General features: G+C 49.2%; 1 protein-coding gene and 1 long non-coding RNA gene across 6 annotated transcripts in view; one reads left to right on the top strand and one right to left on the bottom strand.

Moving 5' to 3' along the window:
• Nucleotides 1–23,265, top strand: part of ATP2B4 (ATPase plasma membrane Ca2+ transporting 4) — a 94,787-nt gene that overhangs the window by 6,095 nt on the left and 65,427 nt on the right. Inside the window, exon 1 of one of the 5 annotated variants that reach the window (XM_028120339.2) lies at nt 21,418–21,617. The exons of the other annotated variants lie outside the window; for them this stretch is intronic. The gene's annotated coding sequence lies outside the window, so the exon portion shown is untranslated. Of the gene's footprint in view, nt 1–21,417; nt 21,618–23,265 lie in introns of those variants that run through there. 5 annotated transcript variants of the gene reach the window in all.
• LOC148162780 (uncharacterized) lies at nt 5,369–21,178 on the bottom strand. Its single transcript, XR_015766465.1, has 4 exons — nt 20,986–21,178; nt 19,195–19,432; nt 7,804–9,051; nt 5,369–6,435 (listed from the first exon to the last, which is right to left on the bottom strand). It is a non-coding gene; the product is annotated as an uncharacterized LOC148162780 (long non-coding RNA).

Below are 23,265 nucleotides of genomic sequence, written 5' to 3'. Positions count from 1 at the left end.
TATCACCTCATGGATTACTTACTCCTTGCAAAATGAAAAACCTGTCTTTACAACGGGGAGATTCAGCACTGACCACCCTAACCAAGTGACCAAACATCAGCCATAGTGGGACCACCCAGCCTGAGTTCCTCCTGATGCGCTGGATGTGCAACCATGTCACCTATATTCCTGTCAAAAATGTTTATCTGGAATCTAACCATGAGGAGACAAGAAACGAATCTAGAATTTGAGCCATTCCGCATGACAGCTGACTGAGGCTTGAAAAAAGTGAATGTCATTAGGAGAAACATTGAAATTGTGTGCTAAGGGAGAAGGGCAAGGAGGCAGAAGCCAGGCTAGGTGTAAAGAAGCTAAAGAAACATTATCGCCAAAGGCCATGAATAAACCTTAAATGGATCTTGGGTCAAAAAAAAGACCGTAAGAGACATCCCGGGACAATTGGACAAATTTTAATACAGATATGAGATGATATGTAATTATTAATTGTGGAAGGTGTCGTAATGGTAATGATAATGGTTTTGTAGGAGAATATGCTTATCCTTAGAGAGTATGCAGAAGTATTTAGGGGCCAAGTGGTTGCAGGTGATTGTCAAATGGTTTAGCAAAAATAGTGTGTGGGGGGGGTAAGTACTTTGCATACAAAATGTTAACAATCGGTATTCTCAGTGAGGGGTCTGGAGTTGTTTATTGTACTATTTTTTTCAGTGTTTCAGTTTTGGAGTTTTTCTGATACTAAGCTGGGGAGAGAAGTCAATACCAGGAAGGACCCCTAGGTTCCTGGACTCCTCTCATCTCCCAGACTCCTGACCCACAGGAGCATCCTTTCTCGGTTTCCCCAGCCCCACACAACACAGGGAGGGAGCTTCTTGACAGGATGGTTTCCCCTGGGGGTCTTCATTCTCTCCCTCACTGCTGTCAGCACCAAGTTTTCCAAACCTCCAGGTGGGAGCAGCTGGGGCACAATGGGTGGGCCGGGTGGGCCAGGGGCAACAGGTGAGAGCCGGCATTCCACCCCCTCCCCCCGCCATGCTGTGGGCCAGCTAAGGAAGCCTAGGAACCGCAGGCATCTAGAACCATCCACCTACTTTTGGGGGAGGGGGTCCCAGGCTGTGAGAGAAAGACCCCACCGACAGCCCCAAGGCTGTTACTCCCCAGCCTTTCGTATCCCTTCTCAATTACATAATTCAGTGATTCTGGGAGAACCTGGCTCTGCCTGTCCTAAGCCTTCATGCTTGGGCTAAGCAAGGCCTTCTGGGCCCACACACCCCCCACCCCACCCCCTGGCAGGGACTGTGTACCGGCTGCACTGTCAGTGGCCCACATCATCACCAGCTCTGGAGAGAGATCAGGTTTCCAGGACTGCCATTCTCCTTCTCTCTCTCTCCCTCTCTCTCTCTCTCTCTCCCTCCCTCTCCCTTTCTCTCCCCTCCCTGGAAACCCTGGCATGACTCAGGGCTCTTTTCATGCAGGAGAGGGCTATTGATCCTTTAGTCAATTCCCCTTCTGTCTTGCTAGGGAGCCTGTAAGAGCACGAGCCAGGAAGTTGAAAGGGGGCAGACAGGGCAGAGTTTGTTCTTGGGTGCTGCCAGGCCTGCCAGAAGAGCATGGGACTGGGAGTCAGAGAACTAGTCATCTGGCCCCTTCCCTGCTGTGTGACCTCCACTAAGGCAGTGCTGTCTCTGGGCCTTTGTCTCCCCCACTGTAAAATGAAACCAGGCTTGGACAAAGGCATTTCTGAGTCAAGCCTCCTTTTCTACAAAGGGGTAAGATTCTCAATGCCCAAACCAAACTCTTTTTATCTTAGATCCTAGCACAATGTAGCACGGCGGCCTGAAACCAAGTTCCATCCTTCTGTCGAGGATGCCCAGAGGTGAGGAGTCCTAAAGTCCTGTCCTGTGAATAGCTACTCTTGGAGTTTGGGAGTGGGACAGGTCCTGAGATACCCCCACCTCACCTGCCTGGATGTTCACTTAAGAAGTCCCTACTCAATATCTTCCATGTTCTTCTGCTATGTCCTAAGCCGGAAACTAAGAAAGATTGGCTAGAGATACAGAGGTCCAAGCCTTCAGGGGGTTTACTCTCTCCTAGGGAACATGACATCCCCAGAGTTATTAGACGAACCCATGAACCATATGAAATTTCCGAGATGCAAAAAAGGCAATTTCATATGGTTCAGCTTCGTGCTAATATTAGCAGGTACTGGAAATCAGTGACTGCACTCTGTGCTATGGGAGAGAGAGATGAGGCTTTCATCCGAACCGTGTGTTGGGTTTGGAGAAATTTGGCCAGCTGCTGGGCCAGCCTGCCCTCCCTCTCAATCCAGACTTTTGGCCTTGGAGGTAGACACATCGGCCAAACCCTTGTCCAGACTCTGGCTGAGATTCCAACATTAGCCTTTCTGGTAACTGGCCAGGTCAGCTGCCCGTGGGGAGAGAGGAGAGTGCTGTCCATCCACAGTGCACTGTTCCTCTGTCCTGAATGCCCTGCCTCGTATCTTGGGAGCTGAGGCTGGACGAAAGTCAGAAAGGAGGGAATTGGGAACATCCATGCTATTCTTCACTACCCTGCCCCCCAGTCTGGTGGCAGACAAGAGCAAGATCACACACTTGAAGCCTCATCTGGCACAGGGACACATGACCTGGTGATGCTCGGGTCTGAAGGGTACTAGTGAGAATGTGGAGACCCGAATTTCACAGGGCTCACCTGGAATTATTCTTGGAGGAGGTGTTGCCAAACAGAGTCTGAATGAGGAGAGAGGATAGATCTGATGGAGGAGAGGTTGGGGGAGGGGAGGTAGGTTGGGAGGAAGAGCCCGGCTGCGGCATCCGGCAGAGGGCAGAGGACACCAAGCATCCTGGAGAGCCAGATGCTCTGGCAGGTGAAGGAGGCTGCCTGTTGCCCCTCCTCCCTGCCCACGCCCCCCCCCCCCAATGACTCCAGCCTTTGTCTGAGCCAGCACCCGGGTCACGGGCAGGATGGCATCTGACCTCAGCAGCCGCCCACTGCCGGCGTGCTCTCCTGGTGCTTGTGGACCATTAGGATGATTTTTTTGATGTTTACTCCCTGCCGTCTGTACCACAACCTTCTTTGTGGGACGCACTCAGATGACATCTGTTAGCACGCTAGGACAGACACAGCTGGCGTCCACATTTCCAGGGGCTTCCTGACCTTGGTGCAGGGGAGGTTAGTTACCAGGCTTTGGCTGGAGGGTGGGGGGATTGTTCATGTTATGAGCCAGAGCATTTGAGATTGACAGAGTTGGGAAAATGGTGCAATTCCCTCTTTGGCAAGGGAGAAAACAAACCTGGAGACTTACTCACCCAAGGACATCAGGCGAGTTTGATAGTTTGAGGCCAAGCCAGAACTAGAGCCCACTTCTCCCCACTCCAAGTCTGTGGCTGGGCCCCTGACCCCGTCAGTGCCACCCATGTGACCCAGACCAATGCCCAGCTTCCTCACTACCCAATCTCTCTACCTGAGACACAGGGAGAACCACCCCGATCCCTCCGAGGATGATGTGTAGTAGCATGGTGAGGTCATGTGTTAGGAGCACTTTGGAAAATGCCAGAAACCAGAAAAGTGCTGTGCCATGATTGTTATTGTTGCTGCTTTTCTTAACAATCAAGGTCATTAGCACTGAAGAAAATGCACAGGAGAAGTCCTGCTGGCCCCACCCTCATCACTGTGGAGCTCCTAATGGAGCTGGGTTTCCTCTCTTGGAACTTTCCTCGGCTCCGCCCAGATAGTGGGCCTGGAGTTGGGAGAAGCAAGGTGATTGAGAGGGGGAGCCGAAGTCCTGGAGAGGGGTGGGCAGAACCTTCCCCCTGCCTGGGCCTCCCTGGCCCTGCCCTTTCCACAGGGTGTGCACCTCTGAAAGGTCAGAGGAAGTGTGCAGGGGAAGCCCTCTGATCACTACTTCTTCCTCCACCTGCTGGGTTGGCTGCAGAGCTCTGATTTGGGGGCTAAGAGTCAGCAGGTTGGGGCCGCTGTAATGTGACAGACAGAACAGGCTGATGTGATTGCCAGAGCCAGTCTGTCATTCATTCGCTCGTTTGTTTATTCATTTAACAAACATGAAGTGAGCACAAACTGTGTGCCCGGCACTACATTAGGATTTCGGGAGAAGTCATGTCCAGGACGCAGAGTGGCTAAGAATCACCCCCTTTTGGCTCAAGGGCAAGTGTCCTGAGCCTGGGGGCCCACAGCAAGCCCTGAATGGCACGGTGTTCCAGAGAACTTGAATTTGTGTCTGTGGAGAGCAGGGAAAGATAACCCCTGGCCTCAGAAACAGAAGGCCTAGGTTCCATATATAATTGAGCTGAGAGGGGCCTTGGAGACCATTGCAGGGCAGCCCTGTGTTACCAGTGAACCTCTGGCCAGATGGTGAAGGCTGTGCCCTTGTCCTTTACCAGAGGAAGCCCTCTCCTGGGCCAGGGCACGATGCGGAAGCTGGGCATCCATCTAGCGTGGTATATCCAGTCCTTAAGCTGGCCCCCCCCCCCCGCCCCTGTGTTGTCTGATTTTGCAATCCCGTGCCTGCATCCTGGAGCCTCTGAGCCAAATCTGGCAGAGCTGTTCCATTGCTGGGATGCCCAGAAAGGATCTGAATGAAACCTTGGAATGAAAACAAACTTCCCAGAGAAACCCTCCCGTTTCTCCTGTAATCCTTAACTTCCCATTTCCCATTTCAGCCCCTCTACCCTACTTTCCAGAGGCACTGTGGTATCACAGGATAAAAGGGTGGATGTAGAGTTGGTTGGTACCTATGACGCAGATCTTTATTGAACTTCAATGTTCCCATGTATAACGTGTAAATATTATCACCTTTCCTGATCTGCCCTATAGAGTGTTGTGATGGACAAACGAAATACGGTAGGAGAAAGCATTGCATACACCCTAAAGGGCTAGGGATGTGCAAGTGCTAGCTAAGCATAAGGCTTCATATTCCAGGACCTCCTCTCATTCCCCACTGCTCATTTTTTTTTTTCTTAAGATTTTATTTATTCATTAGAGAGAGAGAGCGCACGTGCGTGCAGGGGGAGGGGCAGAGGGAGAGAGAGAGAGAATCCTAAGTGGACTCTGCACTGAGCACAGAACCTGATGCAGGGCTCGATTTTATGACCCGGAGATCATGACCTGAGCCCAAATCAAGAGTCAGACGTTTAACCGCCTGAGGTTTCCGTTCCTTCTGTCTGCTGCCCAGCCCCTTGACCCCACTACATAGCATATCCTTCTCTGTTCTCTCACTGCCAGCTCCAGATGCTGCTCGCCCTGGGTCCTCCCTCCTTGCCTAGATCAAGACCCAACACAACACGTGTTGTGTGTTAAGCAATAGTGACAACAGTAGAAGTGATAATCCGACCCACCATCCATTCATTATGTGCTAGATACTAGGATTATCGCATGTAATATTTGCAACAGGCAATCAAGTCTTCATTTGACAGGTCAATAAAAGGTATTCATATAGCATAAGGCTGAGGGCCAGCCCTAGCCTAAAACACACATAGATTTCCTCTGTCCATTGCCGAGTGAGTGACTGACTGGTTGACGAGAACATGGAGAGATTCGGCAGCATTTATTGAATGTCGCCTGAATGTCAGCTGCTTTCACATTATGTCATAGCCACCACCTGAGACAGGTGCAGGATTCGTCTTCCAGTTCATCTGGTTACAAAGCAGCAAAAAAAGAGGGCGGGGGGGGCGGTTTTTATTAGAAGCTTAGAGAGAAATATCACAGACCTTAGTGGGGGAAAGTGTAGCCCCTGGGTGGGGGCTTCTCTCTGTGCACTCCCTTCTCCTCTGCTCCCTTGTGCACGGGCACAGCGCGATTGAGATCACCCCAAGCAGGGGGTTCAGCCTCCAAATCCATATGACCTTCCTGCTTAGCCCTCCAAGTAGGTGAACTGAGTCTCTCAGCCCAAAGAGATGCCAAGAGGTGCTGATTGCAGCTTAGGTCCCGTGTCCACCCCTGTGCCAATGATCTGTGGCCCTGCTGGAGGGAAGTGGGGACGAATCAGACGTGGCCACCGAGGACTGTGCCTTCAACAGGGGCTACAGGAAGGAGCAGCTGTTTCTAGAGGGGACATTCTTTGACCTTACGTAGTGGATTCAAACCCAGATACGCTCTTCACCACAGAAACTGTGTCCAGGACATTGTAGAGATGATGCCCTGGTTTCAGCTTCTAAATAAAGGGCATGTGAGTAGTTGTCCCAGAATCTGTGGGTTTGGCTAGGAGGCCTGGAAAAATAAAATTAGCATTTGTGAACCCTGCTATATGCCAGGCATTGCATATACATTTTTTTTTTAAGTTTTATTTTTGGGATGCCTGGGTGGCTGAGTTAGTTAAGCGTCCGACTCTTGATTTCAGCTCAGGTCTTGATCTCAGGGTCATGAGTTCAAGCTTTGCATTGGGCTCCATGCTGGACCTGGAGCCTCCTTAAAAAAAAAAAAAAAAAAAAAGATTTTATTTTTAAGTAATCTTTATGCCTAATGTGGGGCTCGATCAAGAGCCGAATGCTCTGCTGACTGAGCCAGCCAGGCACCACCACCCCCTTTTCTGCATATACATTATTTTTAATCCTTACAGCACTACTACAACATGCTATTGTCCCAGTTTTACGGGTAAGAAAGCTGACACCCAGTGAGTTAAGTAGCTTGCCCAGAACTCTTCTGGCCGGTTAAGCTTGGGCTGATCTTTGACCCACGCCTGTCTGACACTGAGACTCATGTCCTTTCTACCATGCACCACTGCCTCCCACAAAAAAGGACTGTTTTACTTTGATTCTGCTGGAATATACACTCCATGAGGGCAAGGTTCTTTGTCTTTTTGTTCACTGATGTATCCGAGGCAGCTGGAATAGTACCTGGCACATAGTAAGGACTCAGTAAAAAACTGAGGGGATTTTGCTTTGGTATCTTCTGTACTCCTGGGCTTCCCATGGTCAGAGGACAAAAGGGTAATATTCTAACCCCTGGAGAATGACCCACTGGGTGTGCCTCTGGTCCCCACTCCACTCCCACAGTCCACGTTGATGGGGGACATTAGGAGCAGTCCTTCAATGTGGAGGCGTCAAAAGAAACGTATGGCCCTGGAACCATCTCTGCTGGTGGGCACCGTCTGACCTAAGACACTTTGTCCTGTGAGGGGAGGAGGGGAAAGGAGGTTTCCCTGACACTGGAAAAATCTCTTTCCTGGAACTAGGAAATGAATGCCAAGTTCCTCGATGGCTAGAGAAAAGAATGCTAATTTCCATTAGATTTCCAGCCCCAGGGGTCAGAGTTCACCAAATCCTGGATTTCAACCCATGCCTTTCTATGGCAAAGCTCTGTGTTCTCAGTCACCCTGTCAGCATTCCCAGTCCCAGCAGCCTGGTCCTATATAAGAGTGAGGATCCAGTGGAACTGGGTTCAAGTTGGCCTGGGCAACCGTGTGCCCATGGACACGTCATTTGACCTTCTGGACTCAATTCTCTCGTGTTCTGGCACAGAGCAGGTGCTCACCAAATTTGAATTTTTCCTCTTCCAACCATTCCTTTCTCTTTCTTCTCCCTGGATCCTGCCATGAGCCTGCCTACCTGCTCCCTGCTAACCTTTGGGCTCAGTACATTTATAGAAGGATAATAGCCCATTATCCCCCACTAACCGAAAGGCCCAGAGGCCCCAACCTCCTGCAGCTGTCCACCAAGGCGCCTACGGGGGCCAACCATGGGTTGCATCATTTCCCATGACAGGTTACCCTCCAGGGATGTGCTTGCTCTTCATGCAACCACAGTCCTGGAAAAGAATGGCAGCAACCAATCTTACCTTGTTGGCTCCTGCCCTGCATTCCTCCCCTGGAAGCAGATGCTGTAAGAGCCAATGCTGGGAAATCTCTTGTCGATGAAGGGAGCGAGGCTGGGTCACCCTGTGGCCCAAGGATGCCGTTACTCTTTGGTCACCCAGGTCAGCTGCTGTTGGAACTGAGCAGGCCACTTGATAAACAGGCAGGAGAGTCCCAGTCTGGGAGCCCCTCCCCTCTCTAGCTGGTATGAGGCAGCAGCTGGGCCAAGGTAATACATAAAGCAGAACTTGCCTTCCCTGAGCCAGAAGGGGCTTGGCACTGAGCGCCCGGGTCGGGTCCCGGTTCTTGCTCCTGCTCCCTATGGATCGCTGGAGTGGTCCAGGTCCTCTGGGAGTGGGGGACGTTCTCCAGGATGGCATCCAGTAATGGGAGATGCCTTCAGAGGAAATGAGGGTGTGATTTTTAGCTGCGAGTTTGTGTGAGCGGGCCTATGGCAGCTGGCTGGCGGGTTACAGCGTCAGCCGAGCCCACTCACAGCCTGTGAGCTGCTTGGAAGGGGGGGTGGTGCCTTAGCCATCTCGGAACACCCAGGGTTTAGCACAGCCCAGGGCTCATAGGATGATCGTGAACATAAAATGTTGGATGGATGGATGAATAACCGGATAAACAAATAGAAATTTTTCATTAAACTGGAGTCGAGATCATAGCAACGTTTACGTTCTTCCGTCCCAGGGTCCCCATCCCTGTTTAGCGCTTCCTCATCTGGTGCCTGAAGAATGGCAAAGGCCTCCTACTGACAGGCAGGGGCATCTAGAGGCATGAGTTCTAGATTCGAAGTTGGGAGACCTGGGTTTTGAACCGTTCGAGTTGCTTTATCGCGTTTGGGTAATCACTGAGCCTCTTTCCAGACTTCAGTTTGTTCATGTGTCACATGAGCCGTTTGACCTAAATGCACTTCAAGGACATTTCAACCCTCAAATTCTCTGCCTCCTCCTACCAAACAACCCTGCAGATGAATGAGAATTGGTTACCGACATTGAAAAATCCGAAGATTTCAAATAGAAATCCAAACGTCTTGCTTTGTCTCAGAAGTCGAAGTGCTGACCCCGTCGGCCTCCCTCTTTCTCAGGACATCAGTTAGCAGTTGCTGAGTAGCTTCCTCCGCATTCAGACAAGCGTGTGCCCGGGTCCTTCCCCCCTGTCACCTAATGCTCAGCCTGCTTCGCTTGTTTCGTGCCTGCCTCGTCCCTTAGGCATTTGAGTTTGCAAACCTAGAATGAGAAAAATAAAACTTCTAAGTGTGGAGGCAAGGGCACCTAGGATGGGCCGGCAGCGCTGAGAGGCAGCTGCTCATGCTTATCCAGGCTTAGGTGGCAGAGACTGGGGGCAACTTCCTGGGAGGTGGGGTGAACAGAAACAGGAGCCGGTGCCCCAGGAGACTTTGCTTAGGGACATGGCGCCCCAGAATTGTTGAGCCAAGCTGCATCTCCCCCTTCTTGACCCCTCTCCCCGTCCCGGACCCATGCCGGGGAGTATAACTCTGTATAACTGTGTAAATATAACTCTACGGCCACTACGTCAAGGTTTGAAGAGGGCTGGGGCTCCATTTTAGAATTTTGACAATGGTGGTAATTCCCTTTTTGTTCCTCTCTGCTGTCCAACCTCCCCTAGTATCTTTGGCACAAAGCAGGGCAGGGCGTTGGAAGACCAAGTGCTTAAGTGTCACATGAGGCAATCCAGGAGGGCAGCTCTATTTGGACGAGTGCCGTGCACATTCTCCCACTGACTAGCTCAGCTCTTCTCCTGCACCACGGCTGTGAACAGCTGCCCCCCAAGAGCTCCCCAGGGCCAGCCCAGTCCGGGGTCCCGATCCCAAAGTCCCTTGTCTAACTGGGAGCTAACTTGGGCCCCAGCTGAAGTCAGGGCTGTTTCCCAATCGGCTCCTTAGTCATCCCGCCCGAGCCCCAGGCAACTCTGCCTCTGTTACCTTAACCAGGGCGCACATCTGCTGCTTACCCATTCACCGAATCTTTTCTTCATACTTTCTGTATGACGCTTTTCTTTAGCGTGTTACTTTTAGTTTGATCGATTATTCTGTGGTCTGGTCTAGTCTTGTGTGTGTGTGTGTGTGTGTGTGTGTGTGTGTGTGTGTGTGTGTGCGCGCGCGCGCGTGTTGTTCTAAAAAAAAAAAAAGTCTGTATTTCCTTCCCCCAGCCAGGCATTACTCACAGTCGTCATGCCTCATTTGACACCTTTCATATGGACATGACATCTCTAAACCCCAGTGTACACAGCAATTATGCTTGTCCCACTCACTTTCAGAGACACTGCATGTTCAGGCGGGCTTTTGTTGTTTTCCCAGTGTCCTTTAATCCGGATGGTGGCTATTGAGCAAAGTGGTTCTTTTTGTTTTTACAGATCTCCCCCCCACCCCACCCCAGGATAAAAGGAATGCGTAAAAATCTCTAACATTTACTGAGCACTTACTCTATGTTAGGCACCCATACCAAATGTTGAAATTGCATGACCTCCTTTTCCTCCTCAGGACAATTCTGTGAGGAAGGTGGCATTCCTATTCTCCTTTTTTCCAGAGAAGAAACTGAGGCTCAGAGAGCGAAAATATTTTATCCAAGGTCCCACAGCTACTAAGTGGAGGACGGGGAATTCAAACCATGCCTCTCAAATTCCAGAGTCTGAGCTCTGTACTGCTTCCATACAAGATCATTCTAGAAAGTTTGGAAAATTCAGAAAAGCATAAAAGAAAAAAGATGTCCCTAAGTCCAGAGATAACTGTTAACATTTTGGTGTATTCTCTAGTATTCTTTTATACCTATCGGTGAATATATACATTTTTTAAAATTGGAAACACATTAAACATTGTAGGGTTTTTTTAAGATTTTTTTAATTTTCATTTTATTTTTAAGTAGGCTCCACACCCAACGTGGGGCTAGAACTCATGACCCTAAGATCAAGAGTCGCATGCTCCACCAACCGAGCCAGCCAGGTGCCTTCATTTTATTTTTAAGTAATCTGTACACCCAAGGCAGGGGCTTGGACCCCCAACCCCAAGATCAAGAGTCACATGGCTCCACCAACTGAGCCAGCCAGCCGCCCCTAAATATTGTGGTTTTGGTTCTAATTTTTTCCTACCCAATCCTATCTGTATGGTGAGCATTCTCCTACATTATGAGGAATTGGCCACAACTCATGTCTCAAATAGGGTCCGGGGAATCTAATAATAGCAGGCTACCAGAAGCAAAAGGTTGGTGTGATTTTAGAAGAGAATTAAAGATACGAACGCCCGCAGCCTCTTCCTTGAAAGTGGACAATCTGGAGCCAGCCTGGGTGGGGCGCAGAGGTCTGCACCTGGGATGAAGAGATCAGAGAGGGGAGAAAAGCTTGCAACTCTTGAATTGCCTTTGAGAAGCTCCGTCCCTCCCTCTGAGTGTCTGGATCCCACATGGATGTGCAGGCCCACTTGTGTTTGAAGTGAGAGTTACAAATGCAAAGTGGCTTTTACACAGGCTCAGCTAAGGGCTAGGAGTTCTGGAAGAAGATATGAAACACCCTAAATCAAGCCCCCTATAAACCTGTGAGTGGAATTACTCACTAACGACAGAGAGGCTGGCCCTGCCTGGAGGATGTGTGCTTACACACTGGCCTCTGGTAGGAAAGAACCGTGAGGCTTTCCTGCCTCCTTTCTCTTAAATGTGTATGTGTGAAAGAGGCTGGGTAGATTTTATCTGCGGCTATATTTTTAAAGGAAAGAAACTTTTTTTTTTTTTTTTTTAATCATCCAAGAATAGAGCAGGGAGGGGCAGAGGAAGAACAGGAGGCTGTCACCAGCCGTAAGATAATGAGCAAATGCAGGGCTGGGGGCAAAGACAGCATCTAGTGTATAGGACAAGACAGAGTGATGCTTGTGGTAGGTCATTTGACACCTCTTGGGAATGACAGCTGAGTTGCCAGCCTCTTGAAGGTTGCACCAACCGCCTGTTATAAATTCAAGAGTGACAGAGTCCTGGTGGCCTCCATGACTGACACGGTCTTATCCAAAGGATGTTGGCACGTGTTCAGTGCAGGCTCCAGAGCTGAGATAGGAGGTCTTGGGTTCATCCACGAGCTGGTGCCACCTCACTGACTCTGGGGAAGACTGCCACCACTCTGTGCCCATGCTCTGTCCCCTGGCCTACAGGGAGATTTCCCTCCTTCCTGGGCCATCTTAGGGAGATAGACGAGAAAAATGGAGAGAGATGCTTTGAGTTTTCATTATGAATGTAGAGGAATCTTCATGATCACATTGGTTGTTCCAGAACCTTCTACAGCAACACAGGAAGAAGACCGGGTGCTATCATTGCACATGTCACTTAACTGCTAAACGGTAGCCTTTTCATTCTACTTAAGATATCAGATAATAGAGTCCTGAATACCTTACAGGGTTATTACAAGAATCACATGGGGTAATGGATATGGAAGTGCTTTGTACACTGTAGAGTGCCTAAAATATGTGGGTTATGATTTATGAAGATTCTTGGATGGGGATCTGACTCCTCTGAGGTTTGGAAGGCCACCTCTCCAGCTTATATAAAATTTGAGCCCTCTTCCTTGGGTGCAGTGGATTCTCTGTATGGCTGTAGATGGGAAGGTGAGTCCCAGCAAGTGTGACGGAGTCGCTCAAAGTTGGTGAAGAATCTGGGACTCTCCAGGCATTAAAAAGAGCCCCTTAATTGAATTCCACTCTTGACCATGCCACTAGCTAACAGTGTGACCTTAAGCAAGCCCTTAACTTCTAAGCTCAGTTTCCTCACTTGTTATTTGTTCCTTTTTTTTTTTTTTAAAGATTTTATTTATTTATTTGACAGAGAGATAGAGAGCACAAGTAGGCAGAGTGGCAGGCAGAGGGAGAGGGAGAAGCAGGCTCTCTGCTGAGCAGGGAGCCGGACATGGGGCTCGATCCCAGGACCCTGGGATCATGACCTGAGCCGAAGGCAGCCGCTTAACCGACTGAGCCACCCAGGCGCCCCTTGTTATTTGTTCCTAATCACAAAGGATCCTTATGATAACCAGGGGGAGAGTATGAAATCTACATAGAAGTGTTTGAGGAGTTAAAAGCACTCTCCCTGTGTGAGAGTACATCCTTAGAGCTCAGAGGTGTTCCTGAGGATGCTGACCTGAGCCAGTGATCCATTAAGATGAGAAGTCCTAGAATCCTATTATGTCAGTGCTGGAAGGAACCTTAACTCCAGCCCCTCAATTTTACAGCAGAACTGCGGCCCCGGAAAGCACGGGGTTCCCACTTGTACCCTGACCAGGCCAGGCTCTACTCTAGGGCTCAGGTTCCCCCCAGGCACAGTGGGGTGCCCTCCAGTTTACCTCCCCCTCATCCCAGCACCTCTGAGGAAGAACTGAGACATTCACTCTGTATATACTGTAAGAGCCTGTGTTAGAGCCTCTGGGATTTACCTCCGCCGTCCCTTGCAGCAGGATGTAAACCGTGCCTTTCGTCCTGACATCCCAGAATCACCCCAGTTTTCATCCCTTCCCTCGGACATCACGCAAGCATTGATCATCAACATTTAGGGAGCCTGCCCTGCAGGGCAAAGTGTGGAGCTGGGCCCTGTTACCAGCGGGCCGCAGCAGCCCAAGGAGGGCAGCTCAGGGATGGGCTCTCCGGAAGAAACCCTGCTGAGCAGTCGGCTGAGCAGCTGAAACCACAGGGCGTTACTCTTGGGGTGTTAGGGAGGCCAGGTGAAGGGAAGGGCGGGGTGAGAACCAGCCGGCTTCCCCGCGGCGTCCCGAGGTTGGAGGGTGTGGCGCGGGGAGGACGAGGGTCCTGGGGGAGGGAGCCAGGCCGCAGTGAGTCATTGTCCCCTCTGTGAGCCATCGCTAGCTGGCCGGGGTGGAGCCGCCCGCCTTCTTGGGGGGGGCTTTGGCGCGGAGCCAGACTTGTAAGGGGCTGAGGCCTTAGTGACCCCAGCTGCTCCCGGGGCTGGGCGTCGCTGGAGCGGAGCTGGAGCAGAGCTGACCGACTCGTCGGAACCGGCTGACCCCCGGGGCGAGGGCGACGCGGGTGGGCGTGGGGCCGGGCGGCCCGGAGAGCGGAAGGGGAGGCACCGGGCGCCCCGGCCGCAGAGCCGCGACCCCGGGCTCGCGGGTGTGGCGCTCTCCGCCTGCCCGTCCACGGGGCCGAGGCCACCGCTCTGGAGGCCAGTCGCGACCTGGTTGGGGAGGAGGTTCAGTGGCTCGCCCCCCTCCCGAGCCCTGGGCCCAGGGCTCCCTGGCCGGGTGGGGGTGGCACGGGCTGTAGGACCCCGGAAGTCTCAGCGGGAAGGGGTTGGCGCTCTCCCCAAACTGTTTCACTTTGGATCCAAGAGGAGACGGGCTTTTGGGCCTGGGCCCCCAGTTGCTAATTCCCTGAGTCTCCCTCCCTCATGCTTCTCTTCCACCTCTCCCCACCCCAAGCAGGAGATCGGGTCACAGTTGCCTTCTCCCTCCCACTTTCCTTCTGTGCGCTCCCCACTTCTGGCTCTCAGCCCCAGAGGAATCTCGGGCCCCTGTGCCCGGTTTCCCTTTACTCCCATCTCCAGCACCCCCCCAACCTGCACCCTCACCCCCAGAATCAGAATTTCTAAGTTGATTGGTACTTTCTTATTAGGCTCATATGGTCGAATGAAGTATACTGTGTTGTTCAAGGACAATTTTAGACCATGAAATTGACAATAGAAGTTCTCATCTAAAACAGTCTTGCTAAGTTTTGGTAGATCCATGGCTATCTTTGATCGTGCAGATTAAAAAATGTTGCAGGCAGAAATAGTGGAAACCTATTTTTCTTTTTCTGTCCTCTCTAGCTTTCTTTTCTCTGGTGCACAAAATTGAACGAATATTCATGATACATTTTCTTTACTGGCTTATGCATGTCTCTCTTCACTACTTATTTATGTAGGTTATTTAGTATTTCAATAACCTAATGAAGACAACTAAACCCACTACCCAAGCCAAAAATAAGATCACTACCATAACCTGCATCCACCTATGTGCCCTTTCTATCCCATGCCCCTACCTCATCACCCATTCCAACCACTATCGCGAATTTTGTGTTTATCATTCTCTTGCTACATATATGTATGCCTAAGCAAATATACTACTTAGTTTTACTTTATGTTCTTTATTAAAAATATATACTATGTACAGTCACCTGGGCTTTTTTTATTTTCATTCAGTATTATGATACTAAGACTTATCCCTGTTGAATGTGGCTGTAGTTCATTCAATTTCACTGCTATATAATATTCTCTTGGTGAAGGTATCACCCTTTTTCACAGTTATGAACAGAACTACCACAAACATTCCTATTCATGTCTCCTGGTGCATGTGTACAAGTCTCTCCTGAGTATAGATCTCAGAAGGGAATTGCTAGGCCTTGGTATATGAATATTCAACCTTGTAAGGTAATAACAGGTTGTTTCCCAATACATTTGTAGTAGTTTTGCCCCTACCAATGAAGTGTAAGAGACGCTATTGTTCCATGTCCTTTCAAGTACTTGGTATCCTCAGACTTTTTAATTTTTGTTAACCGAATGGTAGAAATAATATCTCTTATGGTCTTGATTTGCAGTTCCCTGATTAGCAATGAAGTTGAGCAACAGAAATAACACAAATAGATCAGACCTACAAAAATTGCAGATATTGGGGTTATTAGATATAAAAAATAGGGGTACCTGGCTGGCTCAGTCAGTGGAGCATGTGACTCTTCATCTCAGGGTTGAGTTTGAGCCCCACATTGGGTGTAGAGATTACTTAAAGATAAAATCTTTTAAAAAATTAAAATAAATAAAATAATTTTTAAAATATATTTTAATATGTCCTAAGAGGGGGTGCCTGGGTGGCTCAGTTGTTTGAGCATGTGACTCTTGATTTCAGTTCAGGTCATGATCTCAGGGTCCTGAGATTGAGCCCCACGTCAGGCTCTGTGCTGATCTCTGCTTGTGATTCTCTCTCCCACTGCTCCCCCCCCTCAGATAAATAAATAAATCTTTTAAAATATGTTATAAGAAATAAGAGGGTATTGAAAGAATGATGGACAGGAAACTCAACTAACCAGGCAGATATTCAAAGGGAACTTCTAGAAATGAAAAAATTTCTACAGTTACAATAAAAGGATATTTAAATTTCAATGAATAGTTTAAAAAATGATATATTACAGCTGAAGATAAAATTAGCAAATTGGAAGATATTTCTTCTTTTTTTTTTTAAATTTTATTTATTTATTTGACAGAGAGAGACCCAGCGAGAGAGGGAACTGCAAGAGGGGGAGTGGGAGAGGGAGAAGCAGGCTTCCCGCTGTGCAAGGAGCCCGATCCAGGGCTCGATCCCAGAACCCTGGGATCATGACCTGAGCCGAAGGCAGACGCTTAACAACTGAGCCACCTGGGCACCTCCTGGAAGATATTTCTGAAGAAATCATAGACATGATGGAAAAGAAGATGGAAAATGTGGAAGAGGTGTACAGGCAGGAAAATAGAGCAGGGGTTGACAAAGTTTTTCTTTAAAGGGCCAGAGAGTAAATATTTTAGGCTTTGTGGCCCTTATGGTCTCTGTCATAACTACTCAGCTCCGCTATTATAGTGTGGAAGCAGCCTGTAGTTGATACGTAAATGAAGGGGTATGGCTGGATGCTAATCAAACTTCCTTTACAAAAACAGGCAACAGGCCAGATTTGGACCATATGTTATAGTCTGCCCATCCCTAGAATAGAGTAAAAAGATCCCAGTGTACCTTTAATTAATGTTCCAAGAGGAGATAATAGAGAAAACAGGAATATGACAATATTTGAAGAAGCGGTGGTCAGGAATCAATGAAATACAATCATTATATTTATGATACCTAATGAATCCCAAGAGGGATAAATAAAATTCACCCCTAGACACATCAAAATGAAACTACAGAACACCAAGGGTATAAATTATTTTAGAGTAAACCCGAAGGTAAGTTGCTTTCCAGGGAATGACATTTAGACTGACAACTGATTTCTCAACCTCAATGAGAAGAGCCAGAAGACAGTGGAATAATATCTTCAAAGCGCTGAGAAGAGAACTGCTAACACGGAATTCTAGCATCAGTGACAGTCTTTCAGGAATGAGGGTAAATAAAGGCCTTTGCAGACAAACAAAAACAAGTTTCTACCGATAGTGATTTCTAAAGGAAATAGTTCAAGAAGAAGAAAAATTACCTTAAAAGAAGTCTAAAATTCAAGAAGGAATGATGAGCAAAGGGAATTGTAAACGTGGTGCTAAATTGGAATGCTGATGTCAAAGAAAATAAAGACAACAATGTCTAACTTACAGGGATAAAATGAAACTACAATTAAAATCCCCAGTAACAATAGCATATAAACTGGAAGGTGAGTAGTTGGAGTTCAAGCGTTCTAAGGTCCTTGTGTTGTTTGGGAAGAGGTTAAAGATACTGATCATAGGGAGTTTTTAAGTTAAATACATATGTTAAAGTTTCGAGGCTAACACTATAAAACTAGAAATAATGTAACTTCAAACTAGGGAAGAAAGAAAAGGAAACAGGAATGAAGACAATAGAAAATGTGGCCATTAAAAAAAGGTTTAAGGTTGTGAGCTAGAAAAAATAATAACTATTGCCATTTATTGAGGAGCTACCATGGAGTCATTTTGATTCATTAACATTCATAATTTCATGTGATATGTGTAAGAGTGCCAGGCAAAAAGAAAGCATAAAAGTCATAGTTTCTGTTATCACTGCATCTTTGTGTTCAAAACAAGGTCTGGAACTCAGTAGAAACTCATTAAAGAATGAATGAAATGGAAGTGAGTATTGATTCCATCTAAAGATGAGCAAAGGGAGAGAATCGCAAGCAGACTCCCTGCTGAGCATGGAGCTCGATGTGGGACTCCATGCAAGGCTCAGTCTCAGGACTCAGATCATAACCTGAGCTGAAATCAACAGTCGGTCACTTAACCAACTGAGCCACTCAGTCTTCTCCTCAGTCTTCTTATCTGTAAAAATAAGTCATAGAGTACTTGATGCCAAATAATGCTCATTAAATGCTAAACGCTCACTAAATGGTAGATTTGGAATTCGACCATAGCTACTTTCCCTTCTACCATGTAGTAGATTTTTCCTCTCTTCTCTAATGCAGAAGCATGATGTAACAGCTGAGAACATGAGCTTTGGAATCAGGCAGACCCAGGTTCGTGGCTCAGCTTGACCTCTAGTTAACTGTAGGACTCTGGGCCTCAGTTTCTTCCAACTGTTGAGAGGAGATAATAGAAGCTATCACAAAAGAGTTATAAGACTCGGAGAATGCGTACCAATCACTGGGGTGCTGGAGATCACAAATTAGGTCCCAATTTAATATAAGGGAGAGTAGGAGCTGGTGAGTAGGCTCCTAGGGAGCAGCAAGAGGAGAATGGTTTCTAACACGGGACAAGAGATTAGTCTAAATGACTTTAAGTCCCTTCCAACCATAAGGTTCCTTATACAGAAGTCAAGGAAATACTGCACTATTTCCACACTCACCTTCAGACCGGTGGGCAGGCCCCTAGTGTCTCCACACCCAACAGGTGGAATGGGCTGATGGATAACATTCCGTAATAACCACAAAAATTATTTGAGTGCTTACTATGGGGCAGCAATGTGTGCCTTTATGTGGATTAATTATCTCAAAATCTTGCAAAACATTTTAAATGAGGTTACTATTATTATCCCCAGTTTATCGCTGCCAAAAGAATGAACAGAGACATTAACTAACTTTCTTGAGGTCAGACAGGTAATGACAGTGGATGTGGGCTCACTGAGCCTGTGCTCTTGATCACTGCACTATACCATAAGAGAAAAAGAGAAAATGAGCCCTCGTATCTGGAAAGCACCTTCAAGGCAATATTGTGGAAGAAGTGTAGGCTTTGCCAAACTCTGGTTTGGATTCTAGCTCTGTATTACCGTGTGGCCCTAGACAAAGTACTTAGCCAGTTTCTTCTCTGTAAAACAGGAGCACTATTATCCACTGCCCAAGTTTGTGGGGAGGGTCAAATGAGATAATATCCAAGGTCCTCGAAAAGACTGGAGACTCTGTATTTCCACTGTGAGCCAGAAAGGCCTTAGCTCTACCTGTTCTATGCAGATGCCTATGTGCCCTGAGCCAGTGATGGGGTGACTTTGGAAGAGTGAGTAGCTGAAAGCCAACTTTTCCCCTTCTGCTTGAAAAGAGAACTGGTCCGTTGCCCTCAATGCCCTTCCACCACCACCCCTGCTGCCCCCCCCCGCCCCCACCACACACACACACACACACACACACACACACACACACACACACACACAGAGCTTGGTGTTTAGAGAGCCTAGTCTGTCTCCCCTCCCCTTGGCCTCGCCACTCAGCCTTGCCAGGTCACCTGTTGTGTTGTTCGATGTTGCGCCAGGCCCTCCGCGGGCTCCCGGCCCTGGACGTGTCAGAGGCCGCTGTCTGGAATAACTGACTTCTGAACCATCGGGCCTCCACCTCCATTACCAAGATGGGGCTGAGCTCCTGGCGGCAGCTGCACCAGGCTCCTCAGTCTTGAACTTCGTCTGCTCTTCCTTTCTGCCTCTCCTCACCTGTCTGCGCAAGCACTGTTCCATTTGCTTTCCTATCTTCTTTTTTAAATTTTATTATGGCAAAATAAGAGAACATAAAATTTAACCTTTAACCATTTTTAGTTGTATAATTCAGTGGCATTAATTACATTCACATTGTTGTGCAACCATCACCACCATCCATTCCCAGAACTTTGTCGTCCCCCCGAACAGGAACTGTACGCATTAAACAGTAGTGCCCTGGGCGCCTGGTGGCTCAGTTGGTTAAGTGTCCGACTTGATTTAGGCTCAGGTCATGAGCTCAGGGTCATGAGATCAGGCTGTGTGCTGGCTGTGGAGCCTGCTTAATATTCTCTCCCTCTCCCCCTCCCACCCACACTCTCTCTCTTTCTCTCTCTAAAAATAAAAAAAGCACCCCACCATCTTCCCCCAGTCCCTGGCAACCTCTACTCTACTTCCTGCCTCTGAATTTGGGCCTAGAGTAGGTGCTTCATCTAAATGGAATCCTGTAATATTTGTCCTTTTGGGTCTGGCTTCTTTCTTTTCTTCTTCTTTTTCAAGATTTTATTTATTTATTTGAGAGGGAGAGGCAGACTCCCCACTGAGCAGGGAGCCCAATGCAGACCTCGATCCCAGGACCCTTCAATCGTGACCTGAGCCAAAGGCAGACGCTTAACAACTGAGCCACCCAGGTGCCCTGGCTTCTTTTCCTGAATACGATATCCTCAAGGTTCATCCATGTTGTAGCAAATGTCGGAATTTCCTTCCTTTTTAAGGCTGAATAATAGTTCATTGTCTGGATAGACCACATTTTCTGTAACCATCCCTCTGTCTTGAATCAAACCTCCTTGGGTATATCATGGTTTACTGTAATATGGAGAGAACTGTCTCCTTCCTGGAGGCAGGAAACTGAGGAGGTGGTGGGGGGCAGTGCAGCCCAGTGTGCTGTTTGTAAACTCGGCTCTGGAGCCTCTTCTGGGGTTTCGCCCCTCCAGAGGTCTCTCTTCTCAACAGATGATGCGAGTGACATCACCTGAACCTGGATTGCTAGTTGGAAAGGAGAGCAGGGATTACCTGAAGCTACAACCTCGCCTTTGCCTGCCTTCCTGGGGACAGAGGCTGCTGTTTCCCCCCGGGGGTACTCTGTACTCAGTACTGCAGGCAAAGGGTCTGGAGACTCCAGAGCAGCTTTTGTTTTCCCTGCTTGTTGTTGAAGGTTTTGTTGTGTGTATTTCTTCCCCTCATCGGTGTGTCATCTCTGGCGTCCTGCTTGGCTTGGTGCCCTTCTGGATTTCTGTATGCGCTGTGCTAGAACTCTGGGGCTTCTTAGTACAGGCATGTCCCCATCTTCCTTATGAAGACTTCTCGGTCTGGGAGTTCCCTTCAGCAAGGGGCCCCTTCCTTCCTTTCCCTGCCTCTTCCCCGCCTTTTCTGTTCGTGCCCCCTTTATACCCCTGTGGAACACCAGCAGCTGCGCTGTCTCTGTCTGGACCACAGTCTGCGCCCTCAAGGTGTCCACAGGCTAAGAGGGCGACGCACGCTGACATCACACACACCCTCAGCGTGTCTCCCAGATGCGTCTGGGAGGAAGTCGAAGAACCCAGACTTACCCTCTGAGCTCATCAGGACAGGAATCCGCCAGCTCCAGTGCCCTGGGTAGGGCCTCACATTACCTGACCGCGGGATATAGGCTGCTCTCTTGCTCTCTCGTTCCTTCCTTTCCCCTTGTCATAAAGGACCATGTGGCCTGTGGTGTGTCTTAGCTTCTTCCCGGCTCTTCCTGTGGTTGCATGGCCTTCACGGAGTCATATCACCTTTAAGACCATGTGTTATAAAATTGGTAGAAAGAGTAATATCATCAGTCCTGTCTACCTTAAAAGGCCCGTCCCCAAAGAGCACACATCAGAGTGCTTTGAAATGGCAAGGCATCACCCGGATGTGAGTTCTTACCACAAGCTTCTTTGACTCTCCGGAGCTTTTCTGCCTTTCTGCTCGGTCTTGCTGACACCACTTCCCAAGGAACCTCAGGCAGGCAGTTCCCCAGATGGAGCCGCAAAAGTTCGAAGTTCTGGAGAAGTCTGTGGATGGGGAGTACCAATGACTTCCTGGTACATAGAGCCCAAGACCCAGACCCAGGGCTGGGAAGCATGGTTCAATAGGCTCTCAATGCAAGGTCTCAGTGCAAGGGCCCGGGGCCTCTGTACACAAAAGAAGTGACAGTCCTCTTCAGCTTTCATCTGAGGTAGGCTATTCTTATTATCCTTGGTTTTCAGCTGAGGATTCTAAGGCCCAGGAAGAATGGATTTGGAGGAGGGGGCGCGGAGGGAAAGGCAAGCCCCGAGCTGCTTGGGAAGAGCTGGTATGGGAGAGCCCGCGAGCTGAGAGGGGCAGGAGTCTGGCCAACGATGGGCAGCTCTGGCCCGCAGGCAGAGCTCCGGGAGGGACAGGGACCGTGATGCCGGCTGCTGTGGCACCTCAGCCCTGCTGAGTCCATCCCCTGGTCAAACCGGATTCACTCCCGGTTTTCTTCCTTAGCTATTTCTTAGGGGCTGGCGATCCAAGGCCATGCTCCAGGTTGACGGCTAAGTCAGCAGCTACTTGCAGCTAAGTGTTGCAGCTACTGACCTAAGGCACCTCTACTAAGATGTTCGAAAGATGCCCCCCTCAGATGACTACAGCCCGTGGGCACATGACCTGTCCCATGAGGCTTAGGCTGTTTCACTCCCAACCACCTCCTTCCCCGGTTCCCGTGTTCAGGGCACACCCTACACGGCAGGAAAGCCCGGAGAAAGCTCCCCCTTTGCTCGTGGTGTGGGCCTGAGCCCATCAGGAGAGTCCAGGCTGTGAGTGAACTCTCCCCAACAGCGGCTGGATGGCTGCGAGCCGGCCTGCAGGGCAGAGTCTAGGGGTGTTGGACACACACGGAGGAACAGGTAAAGGAGAGATCTGCACCCTTCATTTGACACCCGATCACAGATTTCTTTGCCTCATCGACCTCTGCCTATATTCTGCTTTTCCATGTGGATGGAATAGCCTTTTTGTCCCAATGCCCAGCACTGTGTTGAACTCATCAGGGCTTCGTTGTAAAATGAAGGGGTTTGTATTATATTTTCCTTAAAGTTCCCTTCGTGACTGTGATTCTGGAATTCTACGAGATGTCTGATACAGTGGGTAGGAAAAGCAGAGGGTCTGTTCCCCAAAAAGGCCAGGAACTTACTGGCCAGTGCCATTGCCAGGGATGAAATTGGGGTTAGGTCTGGCCTGCCTCCGAGCATGTGGTCAGTCAACCCCCGGCCCGTTCTGCTTGGAGAAGGTAGCAGAGCATCTGTGGTACTTCACCTACAGGGCTGCCTCATCCCTGCTTCCAGGTGTGGCAGAGTCCCAAGCAGCTCTGTCTCCTTCCTGTCTCCCCAGTGTGAGCCGAGCAGGCACCAGCTCTGGAAGAGGCATCCAAGGGGGTCCTCCTGCAATGCAGATCTCTGGCCCTGAGTCTGAAAGGGAATTCTTTGGCCAGGTGGCCCTGTTGCCCAGACAGCTCCTGCTAGGAGGACATGGTTGCATTTTTGGCACCTGACAGTGTGCTGCCCCACCTGGCTCCTTTGGAAAGAGAGTGAAAAAGTCCTGACCAGGGGGCCTGGGAAGGTGGGGCATTAGGGTGAGCTTCAGTTCTGGGGATCAGCACCTCTCCACATCACTTCTGGGGATGGTCATCTCCCTGCCCTCCTTGCAAGCAAAACTCAGAGTCTTTGGAGGTCCTTGCCTTTCCCAAAGCAGCTCAACTTCTGCTCTGTGCTCCCTGCCTCCTAGGTTAGGTTGGCTGGACATTTTAGAGAGAAAGGTTGCTCCTCTTCCTATTTACTTCCTAGGTTTATCTCAGCCCCTGAGAAGTA

Source organism: Eumetopias jubatus, unplaced genomic scaffold (assembly GCF_037043125.1).
Source record: "Eumetopias jubatus isolate StellerSeaLion01/CBP00866 unplaced genomic scaffold, mEumJub1_p1.0 scaffold_12, whole genome shotgun sequence".
Classification (NCBI taxonomy): domain Eukaryota; kingdom Metazoa; phylum Chordata; class Mammalia; order Carnivora; family Otariidae; genus Eumetopias; species Eumetopias jubatus.
The sequence above is the reverse complement of the archived record's forward strand: the minus strand, read 5'-3'. Positions and strand labels throughout refer to the sequence as shown.